At 44.7% G+C, this 20,277-nt stretch overlaps 1 long non-coding RNA gene and 1 other non-coding gene across 3 annotated transcripts; both read left to right on the forward strand.

The window, feature by feature from the left end:
• The first annotated feature begins 1,416 nt into the window (after positions 1-1,416).
• On the forward strand, positions 1,417-4,889 carry LOC115299446. 2 transcript variants are annotated; one of them, XR_003912185.1, is made up of 5 exons: positions 1,417-1,981; positions 2,751-2,930; positions 3,229-3,386; positions 4,049-4,140; positions 4,713-4,889. It is a non-coding gene; the product is annotated as an uncharacterized LOC115299446 (long non-coding RNA). The 2 variants fall into 2 exon arrangements; XR_003912184.1 differs by lacking the exon at positions 4,713-4,889 and having other exon boundaries at positions 4,049-4,300.
• A 5,659-nt stretch (positions 4,890-10,548) lies between these two features.
• On the forward strand, positions 10,549-10,621 carry TRNAR-CCU. Its single transcript has one exon. It is a non-coding gene; the product is annotated as a tRNA-Arg (tRNA).
• The last annotated feature ends 9,656 nt before the right edge of the window (positions 10,622-20,277 follow it).

Raw genomic sequence — 20,277 nt, forward strand, 5'->3', positions numbered from 1 at the left:
GACAAAGCAGACAAAAAAATTAAATAACACAGTAGAGCATTGGCAACAGGCACCTATGGTCACCGTTGATAGGAATGTAATTTACGCAGCCTTTGTGGAAAGCAAAATTTGGCAATGTGTACCAGCATCCTTTAATGTGTTTTCTTTGACTCAAAGTCTCTATTCCCAGGAGACTTTATCTTAACAAAGTAGTGGGGTGCTTCGGTGGCTCAGTAGGTTGAGTGTCCGACTTTGGCTCAGGTCGTGATCCCTCTGCTCGTGGGTTTGAGCCCTGCCTCAGGCTCTGTGCTGACAGCTCAGAGCCTGGAGCCTGCTTCAGATTCTGTGTCTCCCCCTCTCTCTGCCCCCTCCCATGCTCATGCTCTGTCTCTCTTTGTTTCTCAATAATAAATGTTAACAGAAAAAAAATTTTTAAAAAGATAAAGTAACAAAAGATGGTTACAAAGATTCATACACAAAGATATTTGACGCAGCAATCCTTAGAACAGCTAAAATCTAAATACAACCTCAAGGTCCAATAAGTTAAGTATAAATGTACTTGGAATACTATATAACTCATGAAAACCATGACTTTGAAAATATTAAATAGATGCAGAAATGTCTATGTAAAAGTAAAGCAGATTGCAAAATTGGTATATAATGGGATTCCTTTTTGAAATATGTGTGTCTACCCACAGACAAAAGACTAAAGGAAATATGCCCAGCTGTATTTTAGTTTCTAAGGAAGGAGTTGCTGGCTGGGGAAACTTGTCTCCAGGAAGAAGTTTATGAGATTATTTTAATTTCCTTTTTAAGTAGGCTTTATGCGCAGCACTGAACCCAATGCAGGGCTCAAACTCATGACCCTGAAATCAAGACCTGAGCTGAGTCCAACTCTTGGTTTTGGCTCAGGTCATGATCTCAGGGTTCATGACTTTGAGCCCCAGGTCTGGTTTAGGTTAACCAAATGCACCACCCAAGCACCCCTGTATGAGATACTTTTTAGGCATTATCTTATTTAGCACCCACAATAACCTTGTTATGTTTTATAACATTCATTTTTTTACAAATGGCAAAACCAAGACACTAGTAACTATCCCAAAACCCCAAAGAAAGTGGCAATGTCAAAATGAGAATTCAGACGTTGTGTTTCTTTCTTCCTATTGTGCAACTGTCTCCACATGCTACTTGGGTAAATTAAGTATCAAGTGCGTTGTACTATCAAAAGAGTGAGTGATGATTATGCCTGGGACAAGACCAGGCCGAGAAGATGACAGGTAAGCGGCAGTGTGCTGTCTGATCTTTGACGATTAGAAGAAAACCAGATAATAGCTAATATTTATTGAGCTCTTACTATGTCCTAGTGCCTTACAAGTATTAACTCCTTCACTCCTCCCAACAACCAGTACTTTTACTGTCTCCACTTTGCAGGTAATTTGACCAAGGCACGGAGCTAGTAAGTGGTGAGGCAGAATTGGAGCCTAGACCGTCTACGGTTTTCGCCACTCATCCCTGCCACCTCCCTGGACATGGTCATGATGGCACGAAGGAATGTCCAGGACACAGAGTCCCCGGGAGATTATAACAGAGTGTATTCATGTGAGATATTACACATAGATAAGATAGAAAAGGTAGGTGATAAATAAATGACAACTGGGAAATAGTAAATGATATGTGAAATGTGGTAAGTGAGGTCACTAGATTAATAACTCTACAAATCTAAGGTTTGGATTATCTCATTCCTTTGGGAGACAGAAATGGCCCTCTTGTCTAATAGGCAGTGATTGACAATAAATATGTTCTTGTGAATGTTCTTCCCACTTTCCTCCAAGGCTGACATTCTAATTACATTCTACTTACAAAAGATAAATCAGGGTGGGGATTTATATTTCTCTTTCTCAGAAGCAGTGAGAACAAAGAAGAAAGAAAAAAAAACTGACCTCTGGAAAGTCATGCCAAAATGAAGAGAGGGAGAAAATCAAGATAGGGCCATAAGATCTGGGTGAGGAAGATGCCTTCATGGAACACTAATTCTCATTTCCTATCAAAATTCCCACCTGACTGTAGCTACCCTACATATTTTTTATGCATAAAAGTGGGCAAATTCTGGAAGGAGTTATGTAAAAGTAAAAATGGTGATGTCATTGGGGCACCTGGGTGGCTCAGTTGGTTGATTGTCCAACTCTTGATTTCACCACAGGTCATGATCCCAGGGTTGTGGGATTGAGCCCCACATTGGGCTCCGTGCTGAGCGTTGGAGCCTGCCTGGGTTTCTCTCTCTCTCTTTCTCTCTCTAATAAATAAATAAATAAATAAATAAATAAATTTTTAATGATGATGTCATTAACCTTTTCTTTAATATTGTTATGCACCCTTCCTTTCAATAAGATTGACCAAAGGAGGAAAAGTCATTTCAGGTAGTTCTCTGGACCATCGAACTTGTACTGCTCAATCTAAAAATCCTATCTGTCGTATTTCCTGAGCAGCTAATCAATGAGCAGCCCTTGCACTGAGCCTTCTTCCTGCAAAGACTCAGCCTATTCATGTCAGCCTCTTCTAGGCACATCCACCAAGGCTCTGAAGAGCTTGAACAGCATTTAGCCTCAAACCTGGTTTTATGGGAGGAGAAGGAGGCTTCAGCTCTGGTCTCTGCAGGGAAGACTCGATTCTGTCCTGCCCCCATTCTGGGCAAGTCAGCACTCAGAACCAGGTTTCTTGGCCTTCTTACAAAATTTTCAACTCATGAGATACTTACTGTTCCCACTTTATAGGTGATTTCCAGTAATGAAATTCCTTTCAACGATGGGATTTAAAGCACCGCAGGAAGTAATGAACAACTTAGAAAATGAGGTCGCGGGCCTGCACAGGGTTCACAGTCAGGACAAGAGCCACAGACCTCAACAACACATAGGTGACAGTGTGAAGCAAAGACACAGCTGGAGTGCTGAGTGGTAAGTACCACCATCGGCGCCAAGAGTTGGGGATTCATGGGGAGAGGATCCAAGAGAAAAGAACAGACCGGAAGATCCATTTTGGGCAGGGCAGGGTGGGAAGAGCAGAAAGGAACAGAAAACATGGGAAAGGCAACGATGAGCAGAGAGGGGCCTGGCTCGGCTGGCTGGGCGGGTGCGCTATCAGGTGCAGGAGGAGAGCAAGGGCCTTGTCATTCCTGGGAGGGGTGGGGGGAGGCAGGTGGGTTTGAGCAAGGGAGTGACATTTCAGCACAATTAATCTGACACAATATGACAGACCCGGGAGACCCTGGAGAGAGGCCAGCCAATGAAGGGTCTGCTCCTTTCCAGGCGATAGTGAAAAACAACCTACCTCAACATGCTGATCTGCAACAACCACAGGACACAATGTTAGAGCAAAAAATAAAGTACAGGACAGTGTGTGTCTCTCTGTCGGTAAGTATGTCCATTAAACTACCATTTGGGGGGCAATGATAGTGGAGAATACATGCTCATAATTAAATAAATAAGAAACTGATAAAACTGGGTGCTTCCTAGAAAAAACAGGATAGCTGGGGAATAGGAAGTAGGAAGGAGAATATTTATGTGTTCCTTCCATATCATTAGAATTGAATCCATGATGCAAAAAATTTAATAAAATTTTACTTTAAAAATTAATTGATTGTGGGGCATCTGGATGGCTCAGTCAGTTAAGCATCTGACTCTTGATTTTTGACTCTTGATTTTGACTCAGGTCATGATCTCGTGGGTTTGAGCCCCACATTGGGCTCTGTGCTGACAACACAGAGCCTGCTTGGGACTCTCTCTCTCTCTGCCCCTCCACTGCTCACACTGCGTGGTGCATTCTCTCTCTCTCTGCCCCTCCACTGCTCACACTGCGTGGTGCATTCTCTCTCTCTCTGCCCCTCCACTGCTCACACTGCGTGGTGCATTCTCTCTCTCTCTGCCTCTCTCTCTCAAAATAAATAAATAAATACCTTTATAAAAAACAATTCATTGCTTTTTAAATGTTTTTGAGAACTATCCTGTCTTTAGTAAATATGTATTGTTTTAATAATTACATCGCGATGTTGTGTGTGTGTGTGTGTGTTTTTAAGATTTTAAGTGCACATCATAATAACCCAAGTTGAGAGAAGCTGAGATCTGGACCAGAGTACAAGATGGGAAGGCAAGAACACCCCAGCTCCAGGTGCCTGAGTCTGTGCTCCTCACACTGTGTCTTTCTGGGGGCCGGGCTGAGGGACAGTGACAAGATCTCAAGTCATAGCACAAGCAGGGAACACCCACTTAACTTCCTGCCATCCTTTCGAACAGTTTTATATTAAAATAAACAGATCTTCAGTACAAAACATAAGACCTCAAAGAAAATTCTTTCCTACAGGGTATTCCTTTTGGCTGAACTTTTTGGACATCCCCTCCCCCAACCCGTGTACACATACATACCCCCGCCTCACATACACACACATCTCCACATTCCTCTGCTGGGAGCCACTCTTCGGGGGACCCGGTTGAGAAGCCTGCACTGGGCAGCAGGGCTCACCCATGCCATGCCAACAGCCCCACGTGGCGAGTGCCCAGAGTCCTCATGCCTCTGCCCTTGGGCTCCCACCATTACCCCGCCTTCTGGGCTCTCACTCTCAGAGCTGCTCCCGTTCAGCCAGCATCTGATCACACTTTAATTTATGGTCCTACTTCACCGTTAGGGCCTAAAGCACACCCATAGTTTGTCTGTAACGATCCCAACTTCTCTCCTTCACACAGATTCTCTCTAATCTACGACTTCTCAGACCACCCCGAGACATCTAGAACCTTCTACACTCCTGCAGCCTTCTGAGCAGCACTGCTGCCGGGCATTCTCAGGTCACAAAATGAAGGGCCAGGACACAAAAACAGAAATGTAACAGGACGTGGGATGCCTGGATGGCTCAGTGGGTAGAACGTGAGACTCCTGATCTCAGGGCTGTGAGTTAGGGCCCCAGGCTGTGGGTAGAGATCACTTACATAAATAAACTTTTAAAAAAAGTAACAGGACTCAATGACTGATTAAAAATGGATGGAAAATAGAAGTATTAGATGCACCTTCAGAATCTATACAAAATCATCAAAATCTAGCCCCTATGGCTGGGGGCTAGGATGACAGACTTCCCAAAGAAGACTGCCTGAAATAAATCATTATATATAACGATTTGGCTAAACCAGACCCGATGTGGACCTGACATCAGCCCACAGAGACTTTGCACATTCCCACAAGGAGGGCCCGGCAACACTGTGGGTCAGTTGTGTGACCCTGGCCACACCTGCGGCCTCGACTTATACTTCCTGGACCAGGTCTTGCCTCCGTATCCCTGCTCCTCTGGTCTCCAACTCCCAGTCTGGTCCCGCTGCTGCCTTCTCTGCACTGACTGGTCTCACAGTGGGATGGGAATAGGGAGGGCCAACGGAGCCACCTGAGTGGACAGAACACTGATAGGTCCACTGACAGCATCCTGGAGGTCTACAAGAGGGGCCTGCTGAGCACGAGGATGAGGACGCTTAGGAAGTAATTGAGATGGTAGGGGATGTGGAGGCTCCGAAGTCCAGCAGACCTGTGCTCCAATCTGCTGGTTATTGTCAACTTCATGATACACTGATAACTACTACTGCCCATTGTCCATTGCCCTGCATTCCAGCTGAGCTCCTCATAGGTTTTAGCTCTTTTAATCATCACAAAGACTGTGAGTTAAGTATTGTCAGTGTCCCTATATTACAGATGAAGGAACTGAGCAGGTAGAGAAGGGAAGCAAGGTCAAACCACGGTAAGTGATAGAGCTGGGATTCATACCCAGGTCTGACTCCAAAGTCTGTGCCTCTAGTCAAATAACTAAACTGAGTAAACAGGGAAGACTCTGTCAGAGAATCGGCTTTGAGAATCCAATGTCTCCATTCTCCTGGTTAGAGAGCAACAGTCCCTGCCTGAGAGGCAAAGGCCCAGACTCAGGGGCCAGAGTTTCTGAGTTCCAAACCTGGCTTTGCTACTTATTGGCTGTGTGACCTTGAGTAAGCTTGGGCCTCTCTGTGCCTCAGTTTCTCCTACATAAAATGGAGACAATAATAGAGCGTACCTCATAGTTTGCTCTAGGGTTAATTTGTTACACCTACAGCACCTAGAACAATGCTCAGTGTGTATTTAGCACTATGTAAATATTGACTGGTATCAGTTCTGCAATGCTTTCTTAGTTTAAGTTAAATAAGCTGAAAGGAGAACGACAAAATCCTGGTAGACAGGTTATATGCCGCGGCATATCACAAAGTCTTATCATTAATTCATCCTCCAACCACAAGGTCCCTCCCCACCCCCCAAGCTACATGAAGCAATGCTTTGTTGAAAGAGCAAGAGATTTAGAGTCAGAAAGACTTGGGTCCAGACTCATGCTTGGCCACCCACTCTGTGCCCTTGAGCACGTTACTTGACCTTTCTGAGCCTCAGAAAGGTGCATCTATAATACAGACCTCATTGTACCCACATTGGTGGCAGTTCAGTGTTGGGAAGAATGAAGAAGACAAGCTATATAAGATATGCATGTTAGTGTTTCTCAGCCACACAAAGAGACAGAAGCAAGGTTGTTTATTCTAGCAGTCTTGCTCAGAAAGAAAAGTCAGACCTTTGATACGGAGTTGGTCAAACATTAATCAAACATAACCTCTTTAGCTAGATCTCTACCAAATGAAACTGTATGTTTGTTGCAGTAAAAGCTCTTTGCTTATTAAATCATAAAACAAAGACCCAACTAGATTTCAGTCATTTTCAGGGCACTTCCTTATGGGGAACTTAAGCTTTTACACTATCGCAGGCAAATGAGTATTATAGTTGGGGTTCAAAGCAACCGTGGGGTCAGAAGACCTAAGTTCTCCTGGAGACTCTGGGCAGATTACCTAACTTTTCCAGGCCTCCATTACATCATTTGAAAATTGAGGAAAATAACATCCAGCCCCAGAGAGTTCTGTAAAGATTAAAGGACATAATATATAACCTGCATCATTCTTACATGCTTTCTCCGGTTAAAATGGACTAGACATCCCTCTTCCCCTGAAGGGTTAATCCCTCCTCCTGTGCCCTGGTTCACCACCTCCCTGCCTTCTTTGAGATTTCCCTCCACCCACCACCTACCCTCCTCTGTCTCTTCTTTCCATCACTCCCTCATCCAGCTCATTTCACTCATTCCCATCAACATTTATATATGCCTAAGTCTCTCCTACTAGGATAAAAAGCATTCCCTCAAATCCATCTCTCACAAATTCCTTGAAAAAATTAATCTCGCCTGCTCTCTCCATTGCCTCACCTTTTCCTTCTCAATTCCTTCCGATCTGTATTACACCTACACCATGCCACTCAACACGCTTTCAGCCACACTACCAGAAAGCTCCCTCTAAGAGACCATTTTTAGCCCATACTTTATTTGACCTTTGGGCAGCATTCACTCTTGCTGGCTAGTCCCTGTTTTAAAACATTCTTTCCCTAGGTTCCACAAGGTCTCATTCTTCTGATTTTCCTCCTGCCTCTCAGCTTCATCCTTTTTAAAAAGATTTTATTTATTTATTTATTTATTTATTTATTTATTTATTTATTTTTAAGTAGGCTTCATGCCCACTGTGGAGCCCAATGCAGGGCTTGAATTCACAACTCTGAGATCAAGACTTGAGTTGGAACAGTGACTGACTGAGCCACCCAGGTGTCCCATCTCAGGCTCATTCTTACTCTGCCTTGTTAAAATCTTTTCTTTCCTTAAATGTTGGTCCTTCTCAAGAACATTGCCTCCGTCCTCTTCTCTTCCCACATGAACTGTACCCCTGGCTGATCTCATTTATCCACCCCCGTCCCCATTCAGGCATCACTCATAGAGTAACAACTGCACTTGGATGTCCCACAAGTCCCTCAAACTCAGCATAAAAAACACAATCACAGGGGTTCAGGTCCAGCATGTAAGAAGCATGCAAATTACCACTTCATCCCAACAAGAAGTAAAAAACCAAACAAACTAAAAACCAGCAACCTTTTTTAAAGAATTTTTAAAGTTTACTTATTTATTTATTTATTTTGAGAGAGAGAGAGGGAGAGAGAGAGAGAGAGAGAGAGAGAGAGAGAGAGAGAGAGAGGGCGCACAAGCAGGGTAGGGGCACAAAGAGAGGGGAGAGAGAATCACTAAACTGGCTCCTCACCGTCAGCACAGAACCCGGTGTGGGACTCGAACTCGTGAACCGTGAAATCATGACTTGAGCCAAAACCAAGAGCCACTTAATCAACTGAGCCACCCAGGTGCCCCCAGCAACCCTTCTTAACCCTTCCTTCAGAAGATAGAAGCAGAAGAAATACTTCTTAACTCATTCAATGAGGCCAATATAACCCTAATACTAAAACCAGACAAAGACATTACAAGCAAAAGAAAAAACTACAATTCAACATCTCTCATGAATATAGATGCAAAAATTCTCAACAATATATTATCAAATCAAATCCAACAATGTATGAAAAGAATTGTATATAATGACCAAATGAGATTTATCCCACATATGCAAGGCTGATTCAACATTCAAAAATCAATTAATGTCATCCATCACATATGCAGGCTAACAAAGAAAAATCACACAATCATATCAATAAGTGCAGAAAAAAACATTTGACAAAGTCTAACATTTATTCATGATAAAAAGTTCTCAGTGAACTAGGAATAGAGGGGAACTGCCTCAACTTGATAAAGAATATCTACCAAAAATCTACAGCTACTTAATTGTAAGAAACTAAAAGCTTTTCCCACTGAGATCGGGAAAAAGGGAAGGATATCCCCTCTCATCACTGCTTTTCAACACCATACTGGAACAGCTATTGCCTAAGACAAGATAAGGAAATAAACAGGTACACCTGGGCAGCTCAGTCAGTTAAGCATCCAACTCTTGATTTCAGTTCAGGTCATGATCTCATGGTTCACGAATTTGAGCCCTGCATTGGGCTCCACACAGGCAATGCAGAGCCTGCTTGGGATTCTCTCTCTCTCTCTCTCTCTCTCTCTCTCTCTGCCCCTCCTCAACTCATGCACATGTGTGTGCACTCTCTCCTTCAAAAAATGAATAAACTTTTAAAAAATAAAATAAAAAGGAAATAAACAGTATATAGATTGGAAAGAGAAATAAAATCATATTCACAGTTGACATGATCATCAATGCAGAAAATTCTAAACAATTGACAAAAAATATCTAGAACTAATAAGTGATTATAACAAGTTTGCCAGATATACTTTTTTATTTATTTTTATTTATTTATTTATTTTGAGAGAGAGAAGGTGCATGTGCAGCAGGGGAGAGGCAAAGAGAGAGGGAGAGAGAGAGAATTCCAAACAGGCACCTTGCTGGCATGGGGCTCGATCTCATGAACCGTGAGATCATGACCTGAGCTGAAATCAAGAGTCAGATGTTTAACTGACTGAGCCACTCAGGCACCTGCCAGATACAAGTTTAATATACAAAAGTCAATTACTTTCCTATATACCAGCAATAAACAAGAGAAATTTGAAATTAAAAATATAATACTACAATAGCATCCCCCCAAAATGAAATACTTAGGTATAAATCTACCAAATATGTATAAGCTGTATGTGAGTAAAACTACAAAGCTCTGCTGAAAAATCAAAGAAGAACTAAATAAATAGAGAGATGTTCCGCGTTTGTGAATAAGAAGACTGACTACTGTCAAGATGGCAGTTCTTCTCAACTTGATGCAATCCCAGTCAAAATCGCAACACGTTGTTTTGTGAATAGCAACAAACTGATTCTAAAGTTTATATGGAGAGACAGACTCAGAATAACCAACACACTATTGAAGGAGATTGGAGGACTGACACTATCCAACTTCAAGACTTTTCTATTAAGCTACAGTAATCAAAAGTAATCAAACTTTCAGGGTGCCTGGGTGGCTCAGTTGGTTGAGTGTGCAACTTCGGCTCAGGTCATGATCTCATGGTTTGTGGGTTTGAGCCCCACATGGGGCTCTGTGCTGACAACTTGCTCAGAGCCTGGAGCCTGCTTTGGATTCTGTGTCTCCTTCTCTCTCTGCCCCTCCCCCACTTGTGTTCTGTCTGTTTCTCAAAATAAATGTAAAAAAAAAGTAATCCATATTTTACAGAAATCATAATCTGTTCTTACTGGCAAAATAACAGATATGTCAATGGAAAAGAAAATACAGCCCAGAAGTAAACCCATGTAAATATAGTCAATTGATCTTGACAAAGGAGCAAAGGCAATAAAATGAAATAAAGACTGTCTTTATAACAAAAAGAGCTGCAACAACTGTACATCTGTAATGCACAAAATAATCTACACATAGACCCTACACCCTTCACAAAATTCAACTCAAAATAGACCACAGATCTAAATGTAACCTACGAAACTTTAAAACTCCTAGAAGATAAATAGGAGAAAACCTAGGTGAACCTTAAGTTTAGCAGTTTTTAGATACAAAACCAAAGTCATGATCCACGAAAGAAAGAACTAATAGGCAACACTTTATTAAAATTACAATTTTCTGCTTGTCGTGGAAACACTGTCAAGAAAAGGAAAAGACAGGGGCGCCTGACTGGCTCAGTCAGTAGAGCGTGAGACTCCTAATCTCAAGGTTGTGAGTTCAAGCCCCATGTTGGGTTAGAGATTACTTAAAAATAAAATCAAAAGAGAAAGAAGGAAGGAAGGAAGGAAGGAAGGAAGGAAGGAAGGAAGGAAGGAAGGAAGGAAGGAAGGAAGGAAGGAAGGAAAGGAAGAAAGAAAAGACAAGCCACACATTGGGGAAAAAAATATCTGCAGAAGACATATTTGATAAAGAACTATTATCCAAAATATGAACTAATAGGGGCGCTTGGGTGTCTCAGTCAGTTGAGTGACCGACTTCAGCTCAGGTCATGGTCTCCCGGTTCACAGGTTCGGGTCCGGCATCAGGCTCTGGGCTGACAGCTTGCTCAGATGCTCAGAGCCTGGAGCTTGCTTTGGATTCTGTATCTCCTTTTCTCTCTGCCCCTACCCTGTTCATGCTGTCTCTCTCTGTCTCTCAATAATAAATAAATGTAAAAAAAAAATGAGCTAGAGACATTAACAAATATCTCACCAAAGAAGATATAGAGATGGTGGGTGCCTGGGTGACTCAGTTGGTTGAATATCCGACTCTTGATTTAGGCTCAGGTCATGATTCCAGGGTCATGAGATCAAGCCCCGCATTGGGCTCTCTTCTGCACTAAGCGTGGGGCCTTCTTGAGGTTCTCTCTTTTTTTCCCTCTGTCCCTTTACCTTGCTTGTGCTCTCTCTCTCTCAAATACATACATACATACATACATACATACATACATACGTACGTACATAAAATCTAAAAATTAAGTAAATAAAATAAAATAGCTCTTAATTCATCTGTCTACTTCAGTTTTGCCCCAGTCTAATCCACCCTCTCCATTCAGCCAAGATGAGCTTTTCTAAAATGCATCCTTGAAGGGGCACCTGGGTGGCTCAGTTGGTTAAGTGTCCTACTCTTGATTTTGGCCTGAGTCATGATCTCACTGTTCATGAGTTCAAGCCCCACACTGGCTCTGTACTGACGGTGCGGAGGCTGCTTAGGATTTTCTCTCTTTCTCTTTGCCTCTCCCCTGCTTGCACTGTCTCTCTCTCAAAATAAATAAATAAACATAAAAAAACTATAAGATGCATTCTTGAAAATCCCGCGATAGATCCCATGTGTTCTTAGGATGGAGTTTAGACTTCTGGGAGATGCTATAGGAGTGATGCCCACCATCCCTACGGCCTGCACTGGACATCAAGTTCCCATAGCCTACCCTGGACACCACGCCTGGACATCACCTACAGACTGTTCCCATGCACACAATGGCATCCAGTGGCTCTGTCCCTCAGCCTACCCCAGGTCACTCTCTGAGGTACAGGGAACTGGCCAGAAGCGGGAGGAGTTAAGGTTCCTAGGTACAACCTCCAGCTACCGAGGGATGAGAGCGCGGGGTAAGCGCCCTGCCTTCCCGGACCAATGTGACAGCTCCGAGAAATGTCCAGCAGGCTCTCAGGTGTCTCTGGTGGTGCTGAACTCCAGCTGTCCAGAGCACTGCCCCGCGGGTTAACGCCGCCTTTGTGGGCTTTCTTCCCTTCTGCTTACTCTCCCATTCCTTCATTGCGCTTCCTGGAACCAACTTGAAAATAAACTACTTCTACTTGCCTCAGTTTCTGCTTTTGGGGTGCCCCAACACGAGACAGTCCCCGTCCATGGCCCATAACCCCTTCATCATCGGGCCCCTGCTTCCTTTCCCAACATTAGTCTTTGCCACTTCCCAAATTGTACTCTATTCTCAAGGGGCAAACAGCTGCTTTTAGCCCTCCCCTAAGCCTTCGCACATACTACCTTTGTCCTACTCATCATCTGACTAGCTCCCATACAACCCTGCTTTATCTGCTTAAATGTCACTTCCTCCAGAAAGACTTCCTGAATTTCCAAGTTCAGGTTTTGTATTCCTTCCATCTATTTTCAAGGCATCATCTTCTCCCCCAAACATAGCACTTACAATATCATTTGGAAACGTTTCCTTAATTCCCTCGTGCCGCCCATCCTCTGTTTCAGGAGAGCAGAGACTGTGTGTCCCCTGTTCACTATTGCACTAGAACAATCTAGCTCAGTCCCAGGCAAAGTAAAACTTATGAGTAGGCCTGGCACATGACAAGTGCCAAAAAATATTTGTGGAAGTGAAAAGGAAAGGAGATCCGAAATAATGCTCAAAACAAGGCACAGCGTAACTTGGCTACACTGATAGGACACAGTCCAGAGAGTGAGCACAAGTGACAGGGCTTGACATTCTTCTGCTTCCTGCCCCAACCACCCTGTGGAGCACAGAATGGACCGACCCCCAACTTCAGAAATCATGGAGACAGCTTTCAATAAAAAGGACACAAACTATGACATGGGTAGTGTCCCTGTCAAAATAACCCGTAATCCACGAACTGACTTAGAGTTAGCCTGAATGATCGAGCAGCCAGCCCGCCGAGTCTAGTAACACATTTCTGTGATGTGGCTACAGTACAGACAGGCTGAGTCAACAGCACAGTGAAGTCCAGTCGGGTCTGGCAGCAAGCCTTCAAGCAGTGACGCAGGGACTTCCAGTCAGCAGGGGGACAAGGTACACAGAGAGGACAGAGAGAATACAGGAGCTCATACCTGATACTTAACCACCCCAGCCCAGAAGTGATCGAGTCCCTCCCTCTGCTGGGAACTCGTCACTCGAGGCCTACCCAGCCCCGGGGCAGGGAGCTTGCTAACGTAGCTCCCGGCCCTCCATGATCTGCTTCACAGGCTGCTCCGCACCATGCGAGGGGCACACGAGTGTTTAGGGTCAGCCAGAAGCCTCTGCCACACTGCCACAGTGTTATTTTGTTTTAGGAAACTGAAGCGATCTGACAGGCACCGGGAGCCCTTATCCACACAGCTACGATACCTCTGTCGTATCCACTGTAGACAGAGTTGGAGATGGACGTCGCCATCCCTTCTCACAGGGACCTCTGCGATGCTCTGCCCTTGCTGGTTTCCCTTTCTCCAAATTCACCCTGCTCCACCCTCAACCTTCACTTTCAACTGACGACACAGTTTGTTTTCAGAATAACTGCTCTAAATTCAAACCTGCACCACGGGAGGCACATGAATGGCCTCTAGCCCCCTAAGGATGAAGCGTAGTCCTCAGCAAGGCACGTAAGGCCCGCCAGGTCCTGGCTTCCGCTTCCCCTCCAACCTCATCTCCGGACACTCCTCTCCTGCGCCGGGCCCCGCACCCCCCACAGCCCCACACGGCACCAGGCCCCGTAATGCCGACGCATGGGCCACGCCGCTGTCCGGACCGCCCTCTCCCCTCCTCCCGGGGCAGAACCTGTGCTGTCCTTCCAGATCCAGCTCACACGTCTCTTCCTCCATGAAGACGTCTCTGGATCCACCTCCCCCGCAACCACAGTTAGACATTTGTCCTTTGAGCCACCACCTGTCTTTGTCCACACATTGAGCATCACACATGTCCCATGACACTACGCTAACCTGCTTATATGTCTGTCTTTCCTATTCTATTAGACCAAGAACGCCTTCAGTTCAGGGACCAAGTCTTTTCATTACTGTTTTCAGAGACTGATGTGATATCCAGTATGTACTAGGAACTCAATATATGTTTGGTGAATGAATTAACAGATGCAGATACAATGCAAATGAACTGCCAGTCATGTAGAGTGAATCTTTATATTTTTTTTTCATGTAGAGTAGATCTTGAGAGGCAACATTCTTCTGTTGCTTATGGAACAGATAGAGATAAAGCAGATATACTTCCAAGCTAAGAAATACGCCTCTGGGGCCTCTACTTTCAATGCATCTGGTGACTAGAAAACTTCATGACCAATTTCATGCCGACTTCAGATTGGGCTTGGGAATCAAAACAGTATTTTCTTATTTCTGCTGACCCTTTTATACATATTTATAAGCTTAAACCAAGCACATGGAACCGACTGACACCCAGATGGGACAGTAAGCTCCTGTCCAATGAAGTCAACACAGTAGGGGGCAGAGGCAAGACCAAACACCTTCCTATGAACGAAGATGAATTCAAATTAAAAAAACATTTTACTGTTTACTTATTTTTGAGAGAGTTAGAGCATGAGCAGGGGGAGGGTCAGAGAGTGAGGGAGACACAGAATCTGAAGCAGGCTCCAGGCTCTGAGCTGTCAGCACAGAGCCCCACACGGGACTCAAACCCACAAACTGTGAGATCTTGACCTGAGCCGAAGTCAGATGTTTAACCGACTGAGCCACTTGGGCGCCCCTAATTTTTTAAATCTCCTCTTTATAACAAGAACCAGATAAAAACAGATAAGCTGGTTTTATCAAAGAACTTTTTAGAAAAAAAGCTACATAGTCACACTTTTTCTCAATTAAAATGTTAACACTTATACCAAAAATAAAAGTTTTCTAAGTATCAGAAGATAATGAATTAAAATAACTTTTCCTAGCCTGCCTACTAAATCTTTTATCTAAATCCTATGTCAAATTTCAATGCTTGTGTTTAACTATGTATTTGCAGTCTCATCCTTTCATGGCTCAGACCTGGCAATTTTATTAGCCAGGAAGATGCTAGGAAATAACACTGATTGGGCTGTAATAATATGTAGCAGGTACTATGTTAGATGCTTTACGTACATACCATCATTGTAAATGTCTCTGAAACTGAGCGCCTGGGTGGCTCAGTCCTTTGAGCGTCTGACTTCGGCTCAAGTCATGATCTCACTGTTCATGGGTTCAAGTCCCACATCGGGCTCTGTACTGACGTCTCAGAGCCTGGAGCCTGCTTCAGATTCTGTGTTTCCCTCTCTCTCTGCCCCTCTCTCACTCATACTCTGTCTCTCAAAAACAAATAAATGTTAGAAAAATTAAAAGATAAAGAAAGAATAAATGTCCCAAACAACCACATAAGGAAGTGCACTAGACCCTAGATGGGTTCTCACACTGTCCAACATCTGAACCCCCTGCATACATTTGAGGAATTCCTTGTCCAGTGAGTCTCACAGGAGGCATTCGGCCTCCCTCTACAAAGGCTAAAAAGCCAGGTACTCACTCTCCAAGACCCCTTTACAACTGGAAGTTACCAAGAGGCCCGGGGCCAGACTATCAGACAGACTGACCCAAACTTGAATCAGAAGCCAGTCCCAGGCAGGGACTATAAAGAATCTCTGCTCATTAAATTGTTACCTACGGTTGCATGGAGTCAGGAACCCACTGAAGAGAAGAGCTGAGGGACAAAGTGGCCACAGAGCAAGGAGAACAGTACCAGGAATTCAAGGACTGTCGAAGGCAGTGGTTTCTCCACATGTCCCTGCACAGAACGAAGACAGCAATAAGCTCAAATTCTTACAATTTTACCCTTACAACATGGACTGAAATCCAACACTTAACTTTAAAAAATAAAGCCCTCTTATGTATATTTTCTCTCACACACACTTTCAGTGGATCACTAAATTAACTGTTCAATCCACACCCTTGCAGGATCTTTTGTGTGAGATTTAGGGTACTGAGCTGAGTTTAACCCCGAGTACTGGAACTGGGACACACGCCAGCGTTCGGCTGACAGAACGCTCAAACCCTCACTCTCCGGGCGTCTTCCGTATCAGCCACTCCTTCCTTGTCCCAGGAAATGCTTTCGGCAACCTAAAGATCGCACCTGGAGAGAGGCAGTGCCAGGGGGAGCCAGCTCGCCACCCGCTCCACCCACGGATGATGCTCATTGTCTCTGAACCTCTAAAGAGAGCAGATCTCAGATGCCCCAAGAGCCGATTATAAAGGCCAGACTCCTGTGCCACCAGGGAAACAGGCTTTGTGCTTGGTCCGGTGCTGTTTTACATGACCGATCCTGAATATCGAGAAGAAAGAGGGATGCAGCCACGTAAGGAGGTTGGGAAGAGGCCGGCCAGCTCCAGGAGATCTTGGGGTGACTCCCAGGACTCCCTGGGGGCAGGTGAGAGCATTTTAAATTATACAAAGTGTAGTTGCATTGGGTTTTATGGAAGGAATTTCTTCTTTCAAAAGTAGAAATACAGGAAAAAGGACTTAGGTTGATGTTGGGCCACTGAAGGGATGGACTCAAACGGTTGTTTTGTTTTGTTTGCCAACCTGGCATCTGAGTCTCCTCCTCCTGTTTGGAAATTTCCCAGTCTTTTTTTTTTAATTGTTTAATATTTATTTATTTTTGAGAGCGAGACAGAGACAGAGTGTGAGCAAGGGAGGGCCAGAGAGAGACGGAGACACAGAATCTGAAGCAGGCTCCAGGCTCTGAGCTGTCAGCACAGAGTGCAACGCAGGGCTCGAACCCACGAACTGTGAGATCATGACCTGAGCTGAAGTCGGAGGTTTAACGGACTGCACCACCCAGGCGCCCTGGAAAATTTCCCAGTCTTTAAAAGAGTTTTGGTGGATTGAAGGACCCACCCCTCACTGCAGACATGCTTTCCCAGACTCCTTCACCGCTGGGAAACAGTAATGACCTAAGTTCTGGAAGCAGACACACCTATCCCACTGACTTAGAAATCAGTGCTGCTAAAAGGCACAGACTGCAGAGGCTCCACTGTATCAGCAGGCAGGAGGGCAGGGTGCTGAGTTTCCACCAGCAAGTGGTGCCAACAAGCAGCTAACACCCAACCACTGGACACTGTCACATCCAACAGACCGGCTGTGTAACTTTGGCTGTGTGCTTCCACGTTGGCCCTGGCCACTGCCTCACCTGGCTTGTTCATACATATCTTCCTTTCCTGAGATGCGGTAGGTCTCCAACACCTCTCTAGCAAATTCTTTTTCGCCCTAAGCAAATGTGTAGTTGGTTTGATGTTATCCACTAAGAACTCTAACTGATACAGGTGGATATGATCTCATGATAGAAATGAAAACTTAGAGAGGTTAAATGACCCACAGAATAAGACATCCAAGTAGTGGCAGGCTTCCGTCTCTCTCATCTGTGTTCCATTCTGGCACACAATATCCAGACCTGGACAGAATATTTCCCTCTGCTCCAAGCAAAGATGCTGCTATACTAACATGGAGGAAAGGCATTTGCAACGTTTTAGTGGAAAATTAGGGGAAATCTTTTTTATTTAGAAACACTTCCCAAATTCTGCTTATCAGAACCCACCATCAGAGTAGACCACATTGGAATGCAATACTTCCATCCTCTTCAAAACAAAATCTGTTTCCTTTCTCTGCCGCAGCCACAGAAGTCCCTACGGAAGCTAGGAAAAGGTCAAAGGACAGCATCTTTTTCCTTCTGCTCTAGAGTGGAAACAGTCTTTTGAATAATTAATTGACTAACGGGACACAGCTCCAGGGAGGCCCGGGCTCCTGTCTATCATTAAACAATCGTGGGCAGGGCACCGGCTCCAAATCAGGCAGCCCAGCCCCTTCATCAGAACATGGAGTTGGCCTGGTGACTGTTTCTGAAATAAAAAACGCCGTGCCTCTTCCTCCCAGAGATCTCTGGACAGGTCGTGCCTCGCCCAGAGTGGGCACCCAATAAACACCTACTGAATGAATACATCGTTTTCATCCCCGTATTAAGAGTTCAAAGCCATCTAACTTGGAGTTCGGATCCTAAGGACACGAAGGATCTGAAAAACAAATTCTTTTTCTTTGTTTGGTTTTTTGTCTTCCTTCATTTCTTTGCCCAAATTCCATTCCCTGATGTTGTTACTGCTGATGAAGTTGAGCTGGGAGCAAATGAAACATGACCAACAGAGCCAGACTTTCTAGAGTATCCGTAGAAAGGCAGAGACTTCCAGGGGACAGGGATGAAAAGCTCTGGCCCAGAAGGGTGGGTGCCGTCGCCGCTGCCGAGGGCTCTCGGATAACGTACACTAACAGAATTAAACATGTTCTCTTCTTATCCCTGAAGTAAGAGAGCGGCACCCTCAGTTCTAGGATTCCCCTCCACCTACTGGGGGTGGGTGGGCGTGGGTAACAGTTTATATCAGCTAAATAGTCTCATTCTGTCCAGGATCATTATCTAGTGACTCTGAAGATAAACCTAAGACTCACACATACCGCAAGTTCCCAGCTTATCTTTGTTTTAAAGTTTATTTATATATTTATTTATTTTTGAGAGAGAGACACACAGAAAAAGACAGAGAGAAAGAGAGACCGTAGGGGAGTGGAGGAGGAGCAGAGAGAGAGCCGGCTCCGCACTGTGAGCACAGAGCCTGACATGATGGAGCTCAAGCCCACAAACCATGAGATCATGACCCGAGCCTAGATCAGGAGTCTGACAGCCAAACGACTGAGCCAACCAGGTGCCCTAGTTGAGCTTCTACTCTTAAAAACAAAAACCAAAAAACCAGCTGGAGGCACAGGGTAGGCAGAATAATCCCTTCCTCCCCTGCACCCCCAGGTTCTCACCCTAATCCTTGGAACCTGTGAATCCTACCTGGCAAGAGACCTTGCAGATGGGATTAAGATGAAGGGCCTCAAACTGGGGAGATTAGCCTGGATTGCCTGGGTGGGCCCAATCTTATCACATTAGTCTTTAAAAGCAGAGAGACTTCCCCAGCGTTGGAGAGCTGAGAGAGGAGGAGATGTGTGAGCCCCTGTCCCACTTCGGACATACAGAATTGTAAGATGTACAAGACCTGAGCGTTGCTACTCTTTGCCTGCTCAAGTTCATTTTAGGAACAAGTCCACAGACAAGCCAGGGGAAGTGAGCCTGCTTTTGTTGCTGCTATTTGTTTTCTCATTTGTTTCCCTGGCCAGCTGTAAAAGTCCCTGCCTGATTCTCTGGAAGAGGGACAGTTAGCATCTTCTCTCCTGTGTGAAACTCCTCCGGACTGAGGACTGAGTGGGCCATTGACCTGCGGCTGCAGGCAGGTCAGTATCTAAGCTGATAATGAATGGCCCGCAGTTTCTCCTCCACGAATCACAGAATGTCGGAGCTAATTAGGGACCTTAATCATGTAGTCCAGTCTTATTTTACAGTTGGAAACAAGTGCCCAGAGAGTTAAAAAGACTTCCCAAGAATACGGAAACAAAACAAAACAAAAACTCACTGATGCCCAGCCCCTATCTCCAGAGATGCTGATTCAATTGTTCTGTGGAGGCCCTAAGTATTATTTTTCAAAACCCTCCTTTCTCGTGGGCCTTTGAATTCTGGCCTACTCTCAGCACATACTGAATCCTACTTAAACGTCCAGACTAATGATAATGAATTTCCAGTATCACAGAGACCAAAACCAGTTTTTTCCCTTGTCCAGATAAGCTTTCATTCGATGCAAGGCAAAAGCAAAACGTTTAATTGGATTTCCACATATTCTTCCCTAAAAGTTCTCTTTCTCCCTGTGCTTGTTTACCTTCTGAGAGAGAACTTTATGTGACTCCACTTCCTGCCCTGGGTCCTGCACCGTCAGTCTTTCTTTTTCCTCTCCACGCCTTGGGAACTGAAGTCTCTCCCCACAGCTCAGTCCCAACAGTGGACAGACCTCTCACTGGGGCTCCCCACCTGCCCACACTGCCTTCGGCCTGGCACAGACGGCCGCCTCGCCTCCACTCTGTGCTCCTGCCAAACGAGGTAGCTACTTCCTCCGGAGCAGCAGTGGTGCACAGAAAAATTCTATTTGTGGACGCTTTGATTTTTCAGATTAATACCCCGTTTATTAAATTAAAAAAACCAGTATTTCTAGTGCAAATCTCCATCGTCCTAGTTACTAATCAAGCACAATTCAACAATCACTCTTCAAAGTGCCTTCACAAATTAACTTAATGCTCTTA

This window comes from Suricata suricatta, chromosome 8 (assembly GCF_006229205.1).
Source record: "Suricata suricatta isolate VVHF042 chromosome 8, meerkat_22Aug2017_6uvM2_HiC, whole genome shotgun sequence".
Classification (NCBI taxonomy): Eukaryota; Metazoa; Chordata; class Mammalia; order Carnivora; family Herpestidae; genus Suricata; species Suricata suricatta.